This window comes from Somniosus microcephalus, unplaced genomic scaffold, assembly GCF_052327205.1.
Source record: "Somniosus microcephalus isolate GS21.2 unplaced genomic scaffold, FLI_Smic_1.0 unresolved_chr1, whole genome shotgun sequence".
Taxonomy (NCBI): Eukaryota; Metazoa; Chordata; class Chondrichthyes; order Squaliformes; family Somniosidae; genus Somniosus; species Somniosus microcephalus.
The window spans coordinates 24,683,401-24,706,016 of record NW_028225179.1 but is presented as its reverse complement, the minus strand read 5'-3'; the positions used below and the strand labels follow the sequence as shown (position 1 = coordinate 24,706,016).

General features: G+C 48.3%; 1 long non-coding RNA gene across 1 annotated transcript in view; it reads right to left on the bottom strand.

Annotated features, from left to right (window-relative positions):
* Positions 1-22,285, bottom strand: part of LOC147094293 (uncharacterized) — a 32,885-nt gene extending 10,600 nt beyond the window's left edge. Inside the window, exon 1 of the long non-coding RNA XR_015074737.1 lies at positions 22,076-22,285. This is a non-coding gene — a long non-coding RNA (uncharacterized LOC147094293). The remainder of the gene's footprint in view (positions 1-22,075) is intronic.
* Positions 22,286-22,616: the final 331 nt, after the last annotated feature.

Genomic DNA, 22,616 nt, shown 5'->3' with positions numbered 1-22,616 from the left:
AACACAGCAGGGGCGTTGGTCAATCCAAAGGGCATAACCAGGTTCTCATAGTGCCCAGTAGGTGTGTTGAATGCCGTCTTCCACTCGTCCCCTTCGCGGACGCGGATGAGGTTGTAGGCGTTGCGGAGATCCAATTTTGTGAAGACTGTGGCTCCCTGTAGTAGCTCGAAGGCCGTCGACATAAGCGGAAGAGGATAACGGTTTTTTATAGTAATCCGGTTAAGGCCATGGTAGTCGATGCAGGGGCGGAGACCTCCATCTTTCTTACTCACGAAGAAAAAACCGGCAGCAGCAGGAGAGGTGGACGGACGGATGAAGCCAGTGGCGAGGGCATCACGGATGTACTCCTCCATGGCGGCGGTCTCTGGAGCAGAAAGGGAGAAGATCCTACCCATAGGTGGGCATGTCCCAGGCAGGAGGTCAACGGCACAGTCATATGGCCTATGAGGGGGAAGTGATGTGGCTCGAACCTTACTGAAGACCTCTTTTAGATCCTCATACTCGGGAGGCACTCGGGACAATTCAGAGTGCGATGGGGACTCCTGGGGCTGGGAAGGAGACTTGGAGCGAAGACAGGTTGTATGGCAGGCGGAGCCCCATTCTGTAAGCCGGCCAGTGGCCCAATCCAAGCGAGGATTATGGCAGGCCAACCAAGGGTACCCCAGAACCAATGGAAACTCAGGAGAGTGGATAAGGGAGAATTGGATGGTCTCGAAATGTTGTCCTTCCACGCCCAAACACAGGGGGGCAGTATGATGGTGAATGGTTCCAGAGCCCAGGGCTCTTCCATCCAGGGCAACAACAGTGAGGGGGTGATCAGGATGGGTCAGGGGAATCTTGAGCTGTTTAGCTAACCCCAGATCCATGAAGTTATCATCAGACCCCGAATCCAGCAGGGCCTTAAGATCATGTTGTTGATTGCCCCAGAAAAGGGAGGATGCCAGCAGGACCCTAGAAACAGTGGGGCCGGGAGGGATGGCTACGCTCATCTCAGGTCCCTCCGTCCTGGACGAGCCCTGGCTTTTCCCACCAACTCTGGACAAGAAGAGCGAAAGTGGCCCGATTCCCCACAATAGAGGCAAGACCCCTCTCTCATTCGGCGATCACGTTCAGGCTGCGAGAGACGGGTTACTCCCAACTGCATGGGCTCCTCTGGATCAGTCAAAGATGGGCTCGGGATGGCTCGGAGGTTCTCGGATGGCTTCGAAGCAGGAAAGGCTCTGGTCTCTGGAAGCGGGGTGAAAAAGGAGTGGCGTTCTCTTCGCCTCTCACGGAGACGATTATCCACCCGAATGGAGATATCAAAAAGAGACTCCAAATCACTCACCGGATCTCTGGAAGCCAGTTTGTCCTTGATTTCATCCGTGAGACCGTGGCGAAAAGTGGCAATGAGCGCCTCCGAATTCCATTGGCTTTCTGCAGCGAGAGTGCGAAACTCAATAGCGCAGTCCGCAATGCTACGAGCCCCCTGGCGAAGCCGAAGCAGTTTGTTAGATGCCTCTCTCCCACTAACAGGATGATCAAAGACCCTTCTCATTTCCTCCGAGAAAAGTTGGTAGTTTGAACATGCCGGAGTTTGCTGTTCCCAGACGGCCGTAGCCCAGGTAAGTGCTTTGCCAGTGAGTAGCGAAATGATGTAGGCCACTCGGGAACAGTCACTGGGAAATAATGAACCTTGCAGTTGGAAAGCCAGGGAACACTGGGTTAGAAAACCTCGACATCCTCTTGGGTTACCGTCGTAGCGCTCGGGTGCAGGTAATCGGGGTTCTTTCAGAGGGGGAGGCGAAACCGAAGGAGCGGGTAATGGTGCTGGAGCAGCTTGGATCACCTGACTCTGGTTCTGGCTCTGATGGAAAGCAATGATGAGGGCCTCCAGCTGTTTCTGGCTTCGGGAGAATGCCGTGGCGAGGCACCGCAGTTCGTCCAAGATCAGTTGTAGCTGCTCAGAAATTTATCTTAGCCATTGGTCCTTCTCTGCTGGGTCCATGTTTTGGCTCAGTCTTGCTGTGAGGACCGGAACTCGGTGAACCCAACTGCAGTAAGGCAAACTGAGGCAGAGGTTATGTTGCAAAAACAAAGGTAAACTTTACTTGAAATAAACAAAATAACAACAGCACAGAATACAGGCTAGCAGGCCAGCAAGAGGTATCACAAGGCAGTGAAACTCAAGACTGAGCAATGAACATAAACTGAACACCATTTAAATAGTAGGCATATAACAATGCACAGGTGAGTACAATTATGAATAAAGAAGGACACAATTAAGAGAGTTCATGGGGCCCTCTGGTGGCGAGGCGAGGCAGAATCTGGGTCATTCCTGACACGTACGAAGCAGCAGCAAGGGGAGCTGCGGAAATACAGCAAAAGCCACAGGAATACGGCACCCACGAAATGACACGGGGATTTGAAAAATGTTATCGCTGCGGCAGAACAACCCATGACCAGAAGGACTGCTGGTCCAAGGACAAAATATGCAGGCAATGCGGAAAGATGGGACACATTGCACGAATTTGCAGGTCTGGGAAGAAGACTAATGTTGTATCCGTGTGTTAATGGAGACACGGAATGCAGGAGTTGGTTTAACAGGTGTTTACTGAACAAAGTCTGGAGGTGAACTAAAAGATACAAGATGCTATACAGGCTTATATACCCGAGTGGTCACTACCAGTATTACAGTACACAGGGGCTCTTAAAGGTACATACACTACAATTCCACCCCTTTTAGATAATTAGTACATAACATTTTAAGTAATCATTAATTAACATGTTTACAAGAACAATAATCTACACATTTGCTGCAGTTAATCAATTATAAGTCAGTCTCTCTGGAGGCTTCCTGACTCGGTCCGGATAACGCCTTGGTGGTGTAGTAGTTTTCGGTGGTGTAGTAGGTTCTTTTGGCAAGGTCGATTCGGCTTGACTGCCAGTGTCGGGTTCATCTGGTTCCAGTATCACCGGATCGGAGGTAGATATTATGGTTATCTCTGCTTCATCATTAGGCGTATAGAGTTGTCCCTTTTCGGATGACTCTATGATCTGGTCAGTATGGTGCCTTATTATGCTTTCTCCAATGTCCACGGTATACATCAGCGGTCCTAGTCGTGTGCAAATAGTTCCAGGCTGCCATTTCTCGGTACGGTAGTCCCGGGACAAAACTTGTTGACCTATCTGGAAGGTTCTAGTTGGCCTTTCATTCATGCCTTGAAATTGTCGGTTCTCTACGTCCCTTCTGATGTTTGGCTTGATCAAATCCAGCTGGCATCTTAGTGTTCTATTGAAAAACATCATGGCGGGGGTTTGGTTTGTAACCACGTGTTGCATTCCTGTGCGCAAACAAGAAGTTATCTACCGTATGTTGTAGATTTATGTCTTCATTACCCATGGCCTTTATGGCCTTCTTGAAGGTCTGGACAAACCTTTCAGCTAATCCATTGGTGGCGGGATGGTATGGGGCGGATGTGTAGTGCTTAACCCCATTGTTTTTTAAGAACTTCCTGAATTCTTCGGACACAAATTGTGGTCCATTATCAGAACAGATCTGTTCAGGCAGCCCATTCCTGGCAAATATGGTCCTTAATACTGTGATGGTTTTTTCCGTGGTGGTGGAGGACATTTTTATTACCTCCGGCCACTTGGAGTGTGCATCAACCGTGATTAAGAACATTGAGTCCATAAATGGACCAGCAAAGTCGATATGTACCCTTTGCCATGGAGATGAGGGCCACTCCCATGGATGTAGAGGGGCTTGTGGTGGGGCGTTTTGGACCTTCTGGCATCCTCGACAGCTCTTGGTCATATCTTCGATGTCTCCATCGATACCTGGCCACCACACAAATGCTCTGGCTAGGTTCTTCATTTTCACTCCACCCAGATGCCCCTCGTGAAGCTCCTTTAGCACTTTATCCTGGAGTTTGGGTGGAATCACCACTCTGGATCCACACATCAAGGTTCCTCGGCACACTGACAGCTGTTCTCTTCTTTGCGAGAATGCTGGCAACAGTGGTTCGCCATGTGCTGGCCATCCCTTCACCGTTAAATCGTAGACTCGTGAGAGAGTCGGGTCATTTCTCATTTCCTTTTCAATGGTAGAATTTGTTACTGGTAGACATTCCACTATGGTTCAGTGGAACATCTCCACTGGGTCCACTGTAGGTGCCTCTTCTACCGTTGGCAACGGTAGGCGCGATAAACCGTCAGCATTCCCATGCTGTTTTGATCCTTTGTATTCTATGTCTATTGGTGTGCCCCTAGGAAAAGGGACCACCTCTGTAGCCTTTGCGCTGTCATAATGGGAACGCCCTTTTTAGGGTTGAATATGGAGACGAGGGGTTGATGGTCAGTCAACAAGATAAATTCTTGTCCGTGTAGGTAATGGTGGAATTTCTTCACTCCCCACACCAGGCTGAGTGCTTCCCTGTCGATCTGGGCATAGTTACGCTCAGCTGAGTTCAATGAGCGTGACGCAAAAGCTATCGGCCGCTCCGAGCCATCAGGGAATCTATGCGATAATACCGCTCCTACGCCATAAGGGGATGCATCGCATGCCAGTCTGATTGGCAGTGATGGGTTGTAATGAGCCAACACTTCCTTGGACGTGATCAAGCCTTTGCGATTATGGAAGGCACATTTACAGTCTTCGCTCCATTTCCAAATTACTCCCGTTTGTAGCAGTGCGTTAAGAGGGTGCAGAACAGTTGACAAGTTTTGTAAAAATTGATGATAGTAATTTATCAATCCCAGGAACGACGTTAATTGTGAGACATTTTCAGGTGCTGGGGCTTTTATGACTGCTTCAGTTTTTTCAGGTGACTTATGCAACCCTTCTTTGTTAATTATATGGCCACAATATGATAATTGTTTCTGGAAAAATTCGCACTTGGGGCGATTTGCTCGTAGGCCCCGTTCTCTCAGCCTAGTGAGCACCTGCTCCAAATTGGCACGGTGCTCATTGTCATTTTCTCCTGTTACAAGGATGTCGTCTAGGTAGCATTGAGTCCCTGGAATCCCTTGCAGGACTTGCTCCATAGCTCTTTGCCAGATAGCTGGAGCTGATGCTACTCAGAAAACCAGTCGATTGTACAGGTACAGGCCTTTGTGTGTGTTTATCGTGAGATACTTTTTCGAGGCCTCCTCAACCTCCATCTGTAGATATGCCTGTGCCAAGTCAATTTTGGTGAAACATTTCCCTCCGGATAGTGAGGCAAAAATAACTTCTATCCTCGGAAGAGGATACTGTACCGTGTGAAGGACCGGGTTTACAGTCACCTTGAAGTTCCCACAGATGCGAATTTTTCTCTGTTCTTCAGATTTATCATTATTCAACATTTTCTTCATGACCGGGACGATGGGTGTTGCCCACTCGCTCCAATCTACCTTGGATAACACGCCTGCCTTTTCCAAATTCTCCAGCTCTGCCTCGACTGCTGGACGAATTGCGTATGGCACCGACCTTGCCTTAAAAAACTTGGGAACTGCCGCATCTTCTACTTTTATTGAGGCGGTGACGCCTTTCAAGGTTCCTAGTTCCTGTAGAAGCACTTCTTTGGCATTGGCCAAGATGTCTTTTAATCGTTCAGGTGACGTCATCATCATTTTTTTTCTTACTGGTCACCGTCAGTGCCTGAATGGAGTGCCAGTCTAAATGTATCTTCCTGGTCCATTCACGTCCCAACAGCGGTGGACCACCATCTTGCAGAACGTATAAATACAACTTCTGTATTTCCTTGCCGTTGTATACAACAGGCACCCATATTTTCCCTCTGGGGTATACTTTCTGCCCCATATATGTCTTCAAGATAATGGATGTGTCTTTCAAAGGTATATGCGGAAATAGCCGCTATCGTGAGGGTAACCCAAATGGTCTGGTAATCTTCTTTGGCAATTACATTATGTAATTTGAGACAGCTTAGTCTCTTGTTTCTGGAGTCGCTATCACTCTTCTGGTCTTCGGAGCTACTGTCCATCATCATTTGTACCTTTCTGTACTTTTCCTTATTGATTTTTTTTCTGTCAGTGGATTTTTTGTTTCCAGATCTGCATACACGTGCAATGTGTCCCATCTTTCTGCATTGCCTGCATGCTTTGTCCTTGAACCAGCAGTCCCTCTGGTCATGGGTGGATCAGCCACAGCGATAATATCTCTCGAAACCTCGTGTCATTTCATGGGTGCCGAAGTCCTGTGGCTTAAAGGCTTAAAAGGGAGCAGTCAGAGGCACCGAGGCCCACAGCCCCGAGAACGGAGAAGCAGCGGACCTGCGCGGGAGCAGCCCGAGGCGGCTGAGTATAAGAGGGAGCAGTCAGAGGCACACCAATCCAGGTTCCAGGAGAGAGGTAAAAAGTAATCCAAGTGTGACGTCACCAGGGAGCAGGTAAGTGATTGGTTGGTGAGTATTTCTCTCTTTTCAATACAAGCTTGAATTCTGTGGTGTTAAATTTCTGTGGTGTAGTGGGGATAGTTGGTAAATAAAGCGCCCTAGAGTATACCTGTAACTGGGGTATTGAATAAATTTTGAAATTAATTAAAGGAGTAAGTCATGGCAGGAGAGTTCAGACCCGTGTTCTGCTCCTCTTGCTCCATGTGGGAAGTCAGGGATGCTGCCAGTGTCCCTGACGACCATGTGTGCGGGAAATGCATCCAGCTGCAGCTACTTGTAGGCTGCATTGCGGCGCTCGAGCTGCGGGTGGATGAATTTTGGAGCATGCGCGATGCTGAGAGGCTCGTGGATAGCACGTTTAGCGAGTTGTTCATGCCTCAGGGTAGGGCAGCACAGGGGGTGACCATCAGGTGGAGCAACAAAGGCAGGCAGGTAGTGCAGGGAACCCCTGCGGACATCCCCCTTTCAAACAAGTATACCGCTTTGGATACTGTTGAGGGGGATGACTCACCAGGGGAAGGCAGCAGCAGCCGACTTCCTGGCACTGGGGGTGCTCCTGCTGCCCAGGAAGGGGGGAAAAAGAATGGGAGAGCAATAGTGATAGGGGATTCTATAGTAAGGGGAACAGATAGGCGTTTCTGTGGCCGTAGACGTGAATCCAGGATGGTTTGTTGCCTCCCTGGTGCCAGAGTCAAGGATGTCACTGAGCGGCTGCAGGGCATTCTGGAGGGGGAGGGTGAACAGCCAGTGGTCGTGGTCCACATTGGTACCAACGACATAGGTAAAAAGAGGGATGAGGTCCTGCAGCAAGAATTTAGGGAGCTAGGTGAAGGATTAAAGAGCAGGACCTCAAGGGTTGTAATCTCTGGATTACTCCCGGTGCCACGTGCTAGTGAGTATAGGAATAGGAAGATAGAACAGATGAATGCGTGGCTAAAGGGATGGTGCAGGGGGGAGGGCTTTAGTTTCCTGGATCACTGGGTCTGCTTCTGGGAAAGGTGGGACTTGTACAAGTCGGACGGTTTACACCTGAACCAGAGGGGAACCAATATCCTTGCGGGGAGGTTTGCTCGCACTGCTGGGGGGGGGGTTTAAACTAACTTGGCAGGGGGATGGGGTACAGAGTGGAGCTATAGTAGGGGGTGATTTACAGCCAAATACAGAGGGAAAAACAAGTCAGCTGGGAAGGCAGAGCAAATATGTGAAGGCAAAAGAGAATATGGCAGGGCTGGAAGGCATTTATTTTAATGCAAGGAGTCTTGCAAATAAGGTGGATGAACTGAAGTTGTTGTTGAACACATGGGAGTACGATATTGTTGCTATCACGGAGACATGGTTGAGGGAGGGTCAGGACTGGCAGCTCAATATTCCGGGGTATAGAATCTTCAGGCGAGACAGAGGGGGGTGTAAAAGGGGAGGGGGTGTTGCAATATTAATTAAGGAGTCAATTACTGCTGTAAGGAGGGATGATATATTAGCGGGTTCCTCTAATGAGGCCATATGGGTAGAACTTAAAAACAAAAAGGGGGCAAGCACTTTGCTGGGAGTGTACTATAGGCCCCAAACAGTCAGGGGGAGATAGAGGAACAGATATGTAGGCAAATCTCAGAAAAGTGCGAAAATAATAGGGTAATAATAGTGGGGGATTTCAACTTCCCCAATATAAATTGGAATAGTCAGAGTGTGAAAGGCTTAGAGGGTGCAGAATTCTTAAAGTGCATCCAGGAGAGCTTTTTGAGCCAACATGTAGAAAGTCCTACAAGAGAGGGGGTGGTACTGGACCTAATTCTGGGGAATGTAGCCGGGCAAGTGGTGGAAGTGTCAGTAGGAGAGCATTTTGGCGACAGTGACCATAATTTGGTGAGATTTAAGGTGGTCATGGAAAAAGACAAAGATGGCCCGGAAATAAGGGTTCTAAATTGGGGGAGGGCCGATTTTAATAAGATAAGGCAGGATCTGGCCAAAGTGGACTGGGAGCAGCTACTTATAGGAAAATCCACATCAAAACAGTGGGAGACTTTCAGAAGGGAAATAGAGAGAGTACAACGCCAACATGTTCCTGTAAAGGTCAAGGGTGGGACCAACAAGCAAAGGGAACCTTGGATGACAAGGGATATACAAAAATGCATTAGAAATAAAAGGGGGGCTTTTGGCAGTTACAAAAGACTAAAGACGGAAGAAGCCCTAGAGGAGTATAAAAAGTGCAGGGGCATACTTAAAAAAGAAATTAGGAGGGCGAGGAGGGGCCATGAAATAACACTGGCGAGCAAAATAAAGGAAAATCCTAAGATGTTTTATAAGTATATTAAGGGCAAGAGGATAACCAGGGAAAGGTTGGTTTTTTTTTTCTTCGACCTTCGTCTGAGGAATCAATCTCCTTGAGGTGCTGCCGAATTGCGGTTAAGTCCGTTTCCAATTCGTCGCCACTGTTGTATCCGTGTGTTAATGGAGACACGGAATGCAGGAGTTGGTTTAACAGGTGTTTAATGAACAAAGTCTGGAGGTGAACTAAAAGATACGGGACGCTATACAGGCTTATATACCCGAGTGGTCACTACCGGTATTACAGTACACAGGGGCTCTTAAAGGTACATACACTACAACTAACGACAACAAAAAAGCTACTAAGGAACAGTACAGGAAAGTACAAAAGCTGACAGACAGTAGTTCCGAAGACCAGATGAGCGATAGTGAATCCGGGAACAAGAGACTAAGCTGTCTCAAACTTCACAACGTAATCGCAAAAGAGGATCACCGAACCATTTGGGTCACCCTCACGATAGCAGGGTCCCAAGTCAAAATGGAATTGGATACAGGATCAGCTCTGACCGTCATGAATCGACAAGACTATGAGCGGCTATTCTCACACATACCCTTGAAAGAGACATCCATTGTCTTGAAGACGTATACGGGGCAGAAAGTACACCCCAGAGGGAAAATAAGGGTGCCTGTCGAATACAACGGCAAGGAAATACAGAAATTGTATCTGTACATACTGCAAGGTGGTGGACCACCGTTATTGGGACATGAATGGATCAGAAAGATAAATTTAGACTGGCACTCCATTCAGGCACTGACGGTGGCTGGTAAAAAGGATGACGACGGCACACCTGGATGATTGTCAAAAATCTTGGCTAACGCCAAAGAGGTATTTCAACAGGAACTGGGAACTCTTAAAGGCGTAACCGCCTCGATAAAAATAGAAGAGAATACAATTCCCAAGTTTTTCAAAGCAAGACCGGTACCATATGCAATTCGCCCAGCCGTCGAGGCAGAGCTGGAGAAACTGGAGAATGCAGGCGTGTTATCTAAGGTAGACTGGAGCGAGTGGGCGACATCCATCGTTCCTGTCATGAAGAAAACGTTAAACAATAAGTCTGAGGAGCCAAGGAAGGTTTGCATCTGTGGGGACTTCAAGGTGATGGTGAACCCAGTCCTTCACACAGTACAATATCCTCTCCTGAGGATAGAAGATATTTTCGCCTCACTATCGGGAGGGAAGCGTTTTACAAAAATTGACCTAGCACAAGCATATTTGCAGATGGAGGTTGAAGAATCCTCTAGGAAGTATCTCACGATAAACACTCACAAAGGTCTTTACCAGTATAATCGACTGGTATTCGGAGTAGCATCAGCTCCGGCGATATGGCAAAGAGTGATGGAACAAGTCCTGCAAGGGATTCCGGGGACTCAGTGTTACTTGGACGACATCCTAGTGACAGGTGAAGATGACAGTGAACACCTTGCCAACCTAGAGCAGGTGCTCACTAGACTAAGAGAACATGGGCTACGAGCCAATCGCCCCAAGTGCGAGTTTTTTAAGATATCGTATTGTGCCCACGTGATTGATGAAGAGGGGTTACATAAGTCCCCTGACAAAATTGAAGCGGTAGTTAAGGCTCCAGCGATTGAAAATGTGTCGCAACTGAGGTCATTCCTCGGATTGGTGAATTACTACCATAAGTTTTTGCCGAATTTGTCCACAATTCTGCACCCACTGAACGCCCTACTACAAACTGGAGTAGCATGGAAATGGAGCGATGAATGTAAGTGGGCCTTTCAGAAGAGTAAAGACCTAATCACTTCAAGAGAAGTATTGGCTCACTACAACCCATCACTACCGATAAGACTGGCGTGTGATGCATCTCCCTACGGCATTGGAGCGGTACTGTCACATAAATTCCTTGATGGTTCAGAGAGGCCGATAGCTTTTGCGTCACGCTCGTTAACTTCAGCCGAGCGTAACTACACCCAGATTGACAGAGAGGCCCTCAGCCTGGTGTGGGGGGTGAAGAAGTTCAATCACTACCTGCACGGTCAGAAATTTACTCTACTAACCGCTCATCAAACTCTTGTCTCCATTTTCAACCCTCAGAAGGGCATCCCGATAATGACAGCACAATGGCTACAGAGGTGGTCCCTTTTCCTTGGGGCACACCAATATGACATCGAGTACAAAGGAACTAAACAGCATGGGAATGCTGATGGGTTGTTGCGCCTACCATTGCCGATGGTGGAAGAAGCACCTGCAGTGGATCCAGTGGAGATATTCCACTCGACCTTAGTCGAATGTCTACCTGTGACGAATGCAAACATAGAAAAGGAAACACGAAATGACCCGACACTCTCCTGGGTCTATGATTTAACGGTGAATGGATGGCCAGCACATGGCGAACCACTGCTGCCAGCATTCTCGCCGAGAAGAGAACAGCTGTCAGTGTGCAGAGGAACCTTGATGTGTGGATCCAGAGTAGTAATTCCACCCAAATTGAAGGATAGAGTGCTCAATGAGCTTCATGAGGGTCATCTGGGAGGGGTAAAAATGAAGAACTTAGCCAGAGCATTTGTGTGGTGGCCGGGAATCGATAGAGAAATCGAAGAGATGACCAAGAGCTGTACAGGATGACAGAAGGTCCAAAACGCCCCACCACAAGCCCCTCTACATCCATGGGAGTGGCCCTCATCTCCATGGCAAAGGGTGCACATTGATTTTGCTGGTCCATTTATGGACTCGATGTTTTTAATTGCGGTGGATGCACATTCAAAGTGGCCAGAGGTAATAAAAATGTCCTCAACAACCACAGAAAAAACTATAACAGTCTTACGAACCATATTCGCCAGAAATGGGCTGCCTGAACAGATTTGCTCCGACAACGGACCACAGTTTGTGTCTTAAGAGTTCCGGAGGTTCTTAAAGAACAATGGTGTTAAGCATTACATATCCGCCCCATATCATCCAGCCACCAATGGATTGGCTGAGAGGTTCGTTCAAACATTCAAGAAGGCTATCAAGGCAATGTGTAATGAAGACATACCCCTACAACACAAGGTAGATAACTTATTGTTTGCCTACCGGAATGCGACACATGCGGTTACCAACCAAACTCCAGCCATGATGTTCTTCAATCGAAGACTACGATGCCGCTTGGATTTGGTTAAGCCAAACATCAGAAGAGATGTGGAGAACAGGCAGTTTCAGAATATGAATGAAAGGCCGACCAGGAGTTTTAAGATAGGTCAACCAGTTTTGGCCCGGGACTACCGCACAGAGAAATGGCAGCCAGGAATGATCTGCACATGGCAAGGACCTCTAATGTATACCGTGGACATTGGAGAGAGCATTGTAAGATGCCATGCTGACCAGATTCTAGAGTCACTGGAAAACATCAATTCCACACCACGATCCGATACACCTGGTGATGAAACCGAAGTACCAATTGCATCTACCTCAGAATCGGGAATATTGGAAGCAGACGAACCCAACAACGACGTTGATTCCGAATAAACTCTGCCAGAAGAACCTGATACCCCAAAGAGGCGTTATCCAGACAGAATCAGGAAGCCTCCTCAAAGACTGAACTTATAATTGCTTAACTTCAGCTAATGTATATGACAACTGTAATTGTAAATATGTTATTTAATTATTAATCGAATGTTATGTACTGTTTAGCTAAAAGGGGAGGAATTGTAGTGTATGTACTTTGCAGAAGGAACTATATTCTGCAGCCCCTGTATACTGCAGTACCAGTAGTGACCACCCCTGTATATAAGCCAGTGTCGTGTATGTACTTTGCAGAAGGAACTATATTCTGCAGCCTGTATACTGCAGTACCAGTAGTGACCACCCCTGTATATAAGCCTGTGTAGTAACTTTGCATAGTTAGTTCCCGTTTGTCTCTACTCAGTAAAGACCTGTTATAACCAACTCCTGCAGTCCGTGTCTCAATTACACACGGACGTAATAGCCAGGTCTCTCACTGACCTGCTGTCTTAGGTGGAGACATGGTCAGGTCCCTCGCCCTCAGACCAAAATACAGGCATTTGGCACACTTATAAACTTAAACTCAAAACTATTAGTTACATTCTAAACTTAAAATTTAAACACCTTAAAAGCAAGCTATAAACATTGGTAACTTAACACAAAGCTATAATACAAATGCCGCCCATCTCTGGACGGCCAGGTTAATCTCTGGTGTCACCGTTGCAGATTACTGCTGCCTGCAGCAAAGCTGGACTGCCTGTTGCTTCCGGTCCCTGGCAGCTTATGGCTGCTAATTGGGGACCTCTGTGATCTGTTTCCTCCCGGGTTCGGGAGATTGCTCTTTGTGGCGGGTACTCTGGTGACCATCTTATCTTGGGCTTGTGGACCCACTGAGACCTTCTGAGGGGCATCTCTGTGGGGGAAACTTTGGCTGATGGACCCTGAGCCTGGGTCACAGCCCTAGCTGGCTGGGAACCTTCTCCCCCTGATGCAAACAGCCCGCACTGTTTAATATACCTGGCAGCCTGCCAGTAATCCGGGTTTGTCTCCTTTTCCCTACCCACTCCTGTACTGGGGGCAGGTATCCCCTCACCACCCGCTGCTGGTGGCTGAAAATCTTCCTCTCCAGGTCCAAAACCTGGTACCAGCTCCTTCCATATGTCCCCTGCAAGAGGAATTGCTATCCCTTCCTCCCAGAGTCCCACACCATAGGGGGAACCACTCTAGAAGCGGGCTGGGAAGCTTGTTCCTTTAAACAGGCGACTGCGCCTGCGCGAGAAAACTGAAGAGGAGCCGCTGTGGTCACGGGCTGGGGAACTGCACCTGTGTGAACAGGCCATTCAAAAGACTGGGGAATTCCTGTCTCCAGACCTGCGACTACGCATGAGCAGGCAGTCTCTTCAAAAGGCGGCTCCTCCCTGGAGCCCCCCAAGCGATTTTCTGTGAATGAACTCGCAGCAGCCTGCAGATTTCTACTCTCAGGCTGCGGTTTCTCTGTTTCTGAACTAAATAACTGGTTCAAATTTAAACTTTGGCCAAAACTTAGGTCCCACTGGGGCGGGGAAGTGTCCCAATTGGTGGGCCGGACAACTTTTCCCTTGAAACAAGCCACAGCACCTGTCTTTACAGCCTGTGAACTTGAACTTGTATGGTCAGATTAATACAATTTACATTGGTTGGCTTGGAACCACTTTGTGCACCGGGGTAGTTTTACTGCATAGACCATGGGGCTGGCCCTATCAACTATACTATAGGGTCCCATGTAGAGTGGCTCTAAACTTCCCACCTGGGAATAGTTTCTTACCATCACTAGGTCTCCTATCTCCCACTGGTGGCTCTTGCTAGGCTCAAGCAGCAGCCGGTTATTCCGATGCTGCTTCCCCATGCTGTCTGCTGCCCGCCCATAAATTACCCCCGCCTGTTCCTGACCGGTGAATCCCGATAGTATGTATGGAACCCCGTTAGACAGAGGTGAGGTGGTGGGATTATCCGTATGGATCATGGTGCATGATGCCCCCGTATCCAATAGATAAGTCCCTGTAACCTTCTCTACCTCCATCTGTACGAGCGGTCTCTTCCATTCATCGTACCGGAGATTACACAGACGGACAGGCTGCACGGGCTCCAGTCATTGTGGGGAGGCAGAGGTGGGCGAGTGGGCTGCAGCACCACTGATTGCTGCTACCTTTCCCTGATTGGCCCTGAGGAAAGATTTTATCGACTCCATGATGGACTCGACTGTATCGGGAGAAGTTTCTGTCTCTGCCTTCTGAGTTGGGCCTCGGGGGTCCTGGCTTTATCATCTCTCCCAGGCTTTTCACAATCCCTGCGCCAGTGGCCATCCTCCCCGCACCTGTAACAAGTGACCTTGTTCTGGGAGGGACGGCTCCCCTCCTGGCGCCATTCTTTCTTGTTTTGAGCCCCAGGTTTAACCTCGTGGACCTTACCCTTTTGCTGGGGGGTCCCACTATTCCTACCGTTCCTATATGCTACCATGAGCTGCCGGATTGCAGTCTCTTCGGTTGCTAGGGGGTCTCGGTGGTCAAACCAAGTATCAGCCTTTGCTTTTATCTGGGGCAGGCAATTGGACACCAGGCAACGAAACCATTGGGTCCGCTGCCGCTGGTTCAGGTGTGCCTTATCTTGTCCCCCTGTACACGTGCTGTTGTAGACTGGCCACAGCCTGTCTGCAAATGCCTGTGGGGTCTCCCCTTCCTTCTGCAGAGCTTTCCCTATGCGATCGAACGGACTGCCGTCGTTCGCACCCATGGCTTCCAGTGTTTCCTCCTTTAGGTCCTCAAAACCCTTCTGCCCTCTCTTAGCCTCATCTGAAAGGGTCTGATAGAGCTTACTATCTACAGAGAAAAGCAACATTTTGGCTTTCTCTTCGTCATCACAGCCGTTAACACAGGCTGCCTGCTCTATCTCTTGGAAGTGCACTGAGGGGCCTCCCTTTTTGGAGAGCAGGGGAATATGTTTCACTAGGCCTCTGAGCTGTTGGGTATCATAGGGTACCAGATAGGTATGCTGTACAGCCCCTGGGTCATTATCGTTCACGGGCAGACCGTACCTCCGTTGTCGGAGGGGGTGCACTGGTCCTGGTCCCTGCCTGCCTAGTGGGACTTGCTGGCGTTCTCCTACCACCCCATTGTCCACCCCTTCTTGCTGCCAGAGCTCCTCAAAACTCGGAGCTGTGGGCTGCGGTCTTGGGATCTCTAATTCCCTAGCCAGCTGTGTTCTGGGTGCTGCCCGTGGGGCGGTTTGATTTCGGCTGCTGGTACTGTCCGACGGACTTCCCTTCGGACTTATGAGACATACCATCCCTTTAGTCCTTAATAACTCCATACCCAAATTCTCTATCTGTCTGTTACATGGGGTATGATCTGCTCCACTAAATCTTTGGTCGCAGGCCAGCTTATAAGCTGCCTTCACCTCCCTAACCTTTTCATCCTGCTCTGTTACTTCTGAGGTGAGGCGGGCATTCTCTTCCCGCCGACTCACCTCATTACTCTTTGCTTCTGTAATTTGGCACTTTAGGAATTCTATCTTGTGCCTCGTGTGGCTTTTGCCCTTGCTAGCTTCTTGGGTGAGATGTGCGTTTTCCTCCTGTAGCCTCATCTCACTGTCCCTAGCCTCTGTGACTCCCTGCACAAGACACTCTATCTCTGCCTGGCATTTTGTGACCTCTAGTGTGAGGCGTGCATTTTCTTCCCACACCCTCATCCCACTATCTCTGGCCTCATTCACCTTTCTTATGAGGCGTTCTACCTCCGCCTGGCATTTTTCAAACTCTGACTCCCGATTCTTGCCCTCTGTAACCTCTTCCCGCAGCCTCATCTCACCCTTCTTAACCCAGCCACCTATAGTATAATAGGTCAGCTTACATGCTGCCACTAACTTCTGCAGGGCTACCCACAGACTGAAAGCAAGAAAAGCAAGAGCTGATGCTTTCTCCAGATCCAGACCAATTATCCTATCAAAAACTGCCTCCAGTCCTGCCGCGGTCGCCAATTTGTAGGTGGGCATCCTTTACCTGGTTTACGGTAATTTACCTGGTCAGGCAGCCTTTGCCACTGCACTGTGACCAATTTCAATCAGCGGTTTCGAATCGCTAAAACCCCCCCCTCCAGTTCTGACTGGAGGAACTTATAATTAATGATATATTAAAAACAGACAAATGGTCTGGATGCAAGAAAGTCAAATTTTATTAAAACTAAAGAAACTACACCACACGATCAAGGTAATCACGGTAAAATTGCTTAACAGGGGAAGGCAGATGGCAAAAACGAGGGATAAATGGCTACAATGTTAACCGTACAATCTTAGCAACATTTCCCTTAAATTACCACCCCTTTACTTCTCCCTAGATTGTCTTGCTAGTGGGTCAGAAGCCTTGCTCACCTGCAGTCCAAAGAGTAAAAGAGACAAAAAAGGGGGCAGAGGACTTCCTGGGCTTAATCTTTATACCCTGGGAGTCCCTGCTGTTTTCGCGCCGAAAAGTCCGAATACACAAGAGAAGGGCTTTTAACTTCCTCCATTCATACATGGAGACATCACGTAGTAGAATCAATTTCAGTGAATGGATGTGTGTTAACAACCCATTGTGCTTGCCGTCCGATGATTGGCTGATTCAAATGGGCCACTCCCCAGTGTAAACAAGCAGCTTGTAGGTTACCGGACCCACCCAATACCCCAGGGTGACTGACAGCTCGGGCTCCATTCAAACTTACTACAGGGCAGCGCTGAGCTTTTCATATGCTAACAGCCTGTCTGTCCTTTTCTGCTGCCTTTTAAAATTCTGTTTCCATGAGGTCTGTTCAGCCATTTTTATGCCCTGGGCAATTTAAACAGTCCAAAACTCAAGAGTACATCTTTTAATAAAATGTACAATCTTAAAGTGTGTGATTTTCACAACGTTCTTTCATTCCAGTGTCCAAGTGCTGCCTAGCTTACGAGCTTTTTAACGCAGCCTTTTGCGGTTCTGGGTATGTTTTAAAACATTGTCCAACCCAGAGACAATTTAAGTCACACAAGTCTTCGTCCACGATGTGGATTAATATTTCCCGATCTTCGGGGGCTGAGGGGATTTTGCGACCCCTACAGTGGTGGGTGAACGAGTAGAGACCATTGTCAAGGACAAAATTAATTCTCACTTGGAGAAGCATGGATTAATAAGGGGCAGCCAGTATGGATTTGTTAAAGGTAAATCGTGTCTGATTAACCTGATTGAGTTCTCTGATGAAGTAACAGAGGGTTGATGAAGGTAGTGCAGCAGATGTTGTATATATGGACTTTGAAAAGGCATTTGATAAAATACCACATAAGAGACTTACTCTGAAAATAGAAGCAGAGGGAATTAAAGGGCTGATGGTAATTTGGGTATATAATTGGCTAAGGGAGAGGAGGCAGTGAGCAGTGTTGAGGGATGTTTTTCTGACTGGAGGGAAGTATGCAGTGGGCTCCCCCAGGGGTCGGAATTAGGACCATTGCTTTTCTTGTTAGATATAAATGACCTGGACTTGGGAATAGGTGAACAATTTCAAAGTTTACGGATGATACTATTTACTGTGTTGCCAAGTTTTGTGAGTGTAGTAGTAGCAGACTTCAGAAGGACAGAGACAGACTGTGAAATGAGCAGACACAAGGCAGATGAAATTAAATGAGGATAAGTGTGAAGTGATGCACTTTGGGAGAAACAACAGGGAGAGGCCCTATAATCTAAATGGGACTATTTTGAGGGGGTGCAAGAGCAGAGGGACCTGGGGGTCCATATTCACAAGTCTTTGAAAGTGCCACGGCAAGTTGGTGAGGTGGTTCAGAAAGCGTATGGGATACTTGGCTTTGTAAACAGTGCCATTGAATACAAAAACAAGGAAGTTACACTAAACTTTTACAAATCACTAGTTAGGAACATAGGACAGGAGGAGGCCATTCAGCCCCTCGAGCCTGTTCCGCCATTCAATGAGATAAATGGTTCATTCTCAGACTGGCAATCAGTAACTAGTTGTGTTCCGCAGGGGTCAGTGCTGGGTCCCCAACTCTTTACAATCTATATTAACGATTTGGAGGAGGGGACCGAGTGTAACATATCAAAGTTTGCAGATGATACTAAAATGGGAGGGAAAGTAGTGAGTGAGGAGGACATAAAAAACCAGCAAGGGGACATAGACAGGCTAAGTAAGTGGGCAGAGATTTGGCAGATGGAATACAATACTGGAAAGTGTGAGGTTATGCACTTTGGCAGGAAAAATCGTAGAGCAATTTAATATCTTAATGGCAAGAAACTGGAAAGTACTGAAATACAAAGGGATCTGGGGGTCCTGGTGCACGAAACTCAAAAGGTTAGTATGCAGGTGCAGCAAGTGATTAAGAAGGCCAATGGAATGTTGGCTTTCATTGCTAGGAGGATAGAATATAAAAATAGGGAGGTATTGCTTCAGTTGTACAAGGTATTGGTGAGACCGCACCTGGAATACTGCGTACAGTTTTGGTCTCCATACTTAAGAAAAGACATACTTGCTCTCGAGTCAGTACAAAGAAGGTTCACTCGGTTAATCCTGGGGATGAGGGGATGGACATATGAGGAGAGGTTGAGTAGATTGGGACTCTACTCATTGGAGTTCAGAAGAATGAGAGGCGATCTTATTGAAACATATAAGATTGTGAAGGGGTTGGATCGGGCGGATACGGGGAGGATGTTCTCGATGATGGGTGAAACGAGAACTAGGGAGCATAGTCTTAGAATAAGGGGCTGCTCTTTCAAAACTGAGATGAGGAGGAACTACTTCACTCAGAGGGTGGTAGGTCCATGGAATATTCTGCCCCAAAAGCTGTAGAAGCTACATCATTACATAAATTTAAAACAGAAATAGACAGTTTCCTAGAAGTAAAGGGAATTAAGGGTTACGGGGAGCGGGCAGGAATTTGGACATGAGTCTGGGTTCGGATCGGTCGTGGCCCTGTGGGTAGCGGAGCGGGCCCAGGGGCCGTGTAGCCTGATCCTGCTCCTATTTTGTGTGTCTAATTCCGTTAGATTCAGGAGATGGTTCTGTGATAGTGGATTGGCGGTTAGGATCAGATCAGCCATGATCTTATTGAATGGCGGGGCAGGCTAGAGGGGCCGATTGGCCTACTCCTGCTCCTATTTCTTATGTTCTTATGTTCTTATGAGATCATGGCTGATCTGCGACCTAACTCTATACACCCACCTTTGGCCCATATCCCTTAATACCTTTGGTTAACAAAAACCTATCAATCTCAGATTTAAAATTAACAATTAATCGAGCATCAATTGCTGTTTGTGGAAGAGAGTTCCAAACTTCTACCACCCTTTGTGTGTAGAAGTGTTTCCTAATTTCACTCCTGAAAGGTCTGTCTCTAATTTTTAGACTCTGCCCCCTAGTCCTAGAATCCCCAACCAGCGGAAATAGTTTCTCTATCTACCCTATCTGTTCCCCTTAATATCCTGAAAACTTCGATCAGATCACCCCTTAACTTTCTAAATTCCAGGGAATACAACCCTAATTTGTGTAATCCCTCCTCGTAACTTAACCCTTGAAGTCCAGGTATCATTCTGGTAAACCTACGCTGCACTCCCTTCTAGGCCAATATATCCTTCCTAAGGTGTGATGCCCAGAACTGCTCACAGTGCTCCAGGTGTGGTCTAACCTGGGTTTTGTACAGCTGCAGGGTTTTGGCCTCAGCTGGAGTCTTGTGTACAGTTCTGGGCACCACACTTTAGGAAGGATGTCAAGGCCTTGGAGAGGATGCAGAGGAGGTTGACCAGGATGGTACCAGGGATGAGGGACTTCAGTTATGTGGAGAGACTGGAGAAGCTGGGATTGTTCCCTTAGAGCAGAGAAGATTAAGAGGAGACCTAATAGATGTGTTCAAAATGATGAGGGGATTTGATCGAGCAAGTAGGGAGAAACTGTTCACTCTGGCAAGTGGGTCGGTAACCAAAGGTCACAGATTTAAAATAGTTGCTAAAAGAACTAGAGGGGAAATGAGGGGAATTTTTTTCATAGAGGGTTGTTAAGATCTGGAACGCACCATCTGAAAGGATGCTGGAATCAGGTTCCACAGGAACTTTCAAACAGTAATTGGACGAGTCCTTAAAGAGGACTAGTTTGCAGAGTTCTGGGGATAAAGCTGGGGTGTGGGACTAAATTGGACAGCTCTTTCAAAGACACGATGGGCCGAATCACCTCCTTCTGTGCTGTTAGATTCTATGATCAGTGTGAAGTCGCTGGTGTCTCTTCAACTCCCCGGAGCTTTTAAAGCTCTTCCCACAGTCAGAACATTTAAAGGGCCTCTCGTCAGTGTGAACTCGCTGATGTGTCAGCAGGTTGGATGACTGAGTGAATCCCTTCCCACACACGGAGCAGGTGAACGGTCTCTCCCCAGTGTGAACTCGCCGATGTGCCAGCAGGTTGGATGAATCAGCGAATCCCTTCCCACACACAGAGCAGCTGAACGGCCTCTCCCCAGTGTGTAGGTGTTGGTGTTTCTTGAGATCCCCGGAGCTTTTAAAACTCTTCCCACACTCAGAACATTGCAAGAGTCTCTCCCCAGTGTGAACTCGCTGGTGTCCCTTCAGCTCCCCAGAGCTTTTAAAACTCTTCCCACAGTCAGAACATTTAAAGGGCCTCTCGTCAGTGTGAACTCGCTGATGTATCAGCAGGTTGGATGACTGAGTGAATCCCTTCCCACACACACAGCAAGTGAACTGTCTCTCCCCAGTGTGAACTCGCTGATGTGTCAGCAGGTTGGATGACTGAGTGAATCCCTCCCCACACACGGAGCAGGTTAACGGCCTCTCCCCAGTGTGTAGGTGTTGGTGTTTCTTGAGCTCCCCGGAGCTTTAAAAACTCTTCCCACACTCAGAACATAGCAAGAGTCTCTCCCCAGTGTGAACTCGCTGGTGTCCCTTCAGCTCCCCAGAGCTTTTAAAGCTCTTCCCACAGTCAGAACATTGAAAGGGTCTCTCGTCAGTGTGAACTCGCTGGTGCACCAGCACGCTGGAGGGCCGAGCGATTCCCTTCCCACACACGGAGCAGGTGAACGGCCTCTCCCCAGTGTGTAGGTGTTGGTGTATCTTCAAATACCTGGAGCTTTTAAAGCTCATCCCACAGTCAGAACATTTAAAGGGTCTCTCGTCAGTGTGAACTCGCTGATGTACCAGCAGGTAGGATGAATCAGTGAATCCCTTCCCACACACAGAGCAGGTGAACGACGTCTCCCCAGTGTGAACTCGCTGATGCACCAGCACGTGGGATGAATTAGTGAATCCCTTCCCACACACGGAGCAGGTGAATGGCCTCTCCCCAGTGTGTAGGAGCCAGTGTCTATTCAGCTCCTGGGGGCTTTTAAAGCTCTTCCCACAGTCAGAACATTTAAAGGGTCTCTCGTCAGTGTGAATAAGTTGGTGTCGCTTTAGTTCCCCAGGGCTTTTAAAGCTCTTCCCAAAGTTAGGACACTGAAATGGTCTCTCATCAGTGTGAACAAGCTGGTGTCCCTTCATTTCCCTGGGGCTTTTAAAGCTCGTCCCACAGTCAGAACATTGAAATGGTCTCTCATCAGTGTGAACAAGCTGGTGTCCCTTCAGATACCGAGCGCTTTTAAAGCTCTTCCCACAGTCAGAACATTGAAATGGTCTCTCATCAGTGTGGACAAGTTGGTGTAGCTTTAGTTCCCCGGGGCTTTTAAAGCTCTTCCCACAGTCAGAACATTGAAATGGTCTCTCCTCAGTGTGATCTCCCTGGTGTGCTTGCAGGTGGGATGAACAAACAAATCCCTTTCCACACACGGAGCAGGTGAACAGACTGTCCCTGGTGTGACTGCGCCATTGAACTTCCAATGCTGACGGGGAACTGAAGCCCTTCCCGCCATCCCCGCCTTTTCCCGGTTTCTCCCCGGTGTGACGGTGCACGTGTCTCACCAGGTCAGGCGATCGGCTGAATCCACGTCCACACACTGAACACCTGTGCGGTTCGTCTGCGTTGCAATCGCTGCTCTCTCCTTCCATGTGCAAAGGCCGATGATATTCAGGTCCTGATGAATCCAGCGACTCTGTCAGACCTTGACGTGCTGTTTGGTCTGAGCTTCCCGCCTGTAACTGCTCCACTTCTATAACCCTGTAAATTGAGATCAGAAAAGGATCAGAGGCAAACTGTTGTTCAATTTTTCCCTTTCCGAACCGAGGGGCAGTGAAGCCAATTTTCAGGCCCCAGCTGCTGCACAAGTTGGTTGAAAGGATCAGCAGTAATGGCGGCTGTAATACCCACAAGGCCCCGGCTCTGCAGAAAGTGCTCTGTTGATTCTGAGTCCCGCGCATGTGCTCATGGCCCCCGCGCGCTCCCTCCTGCTCTACAATCGCCCGCCCCGATCGGCCCACAACACGCATGCTCAGCACACAAAACCCCGCGGTTGGAACATCGGGCGTGCATGCGGAGCCACAACATCTGGTACACGTGAGCGGC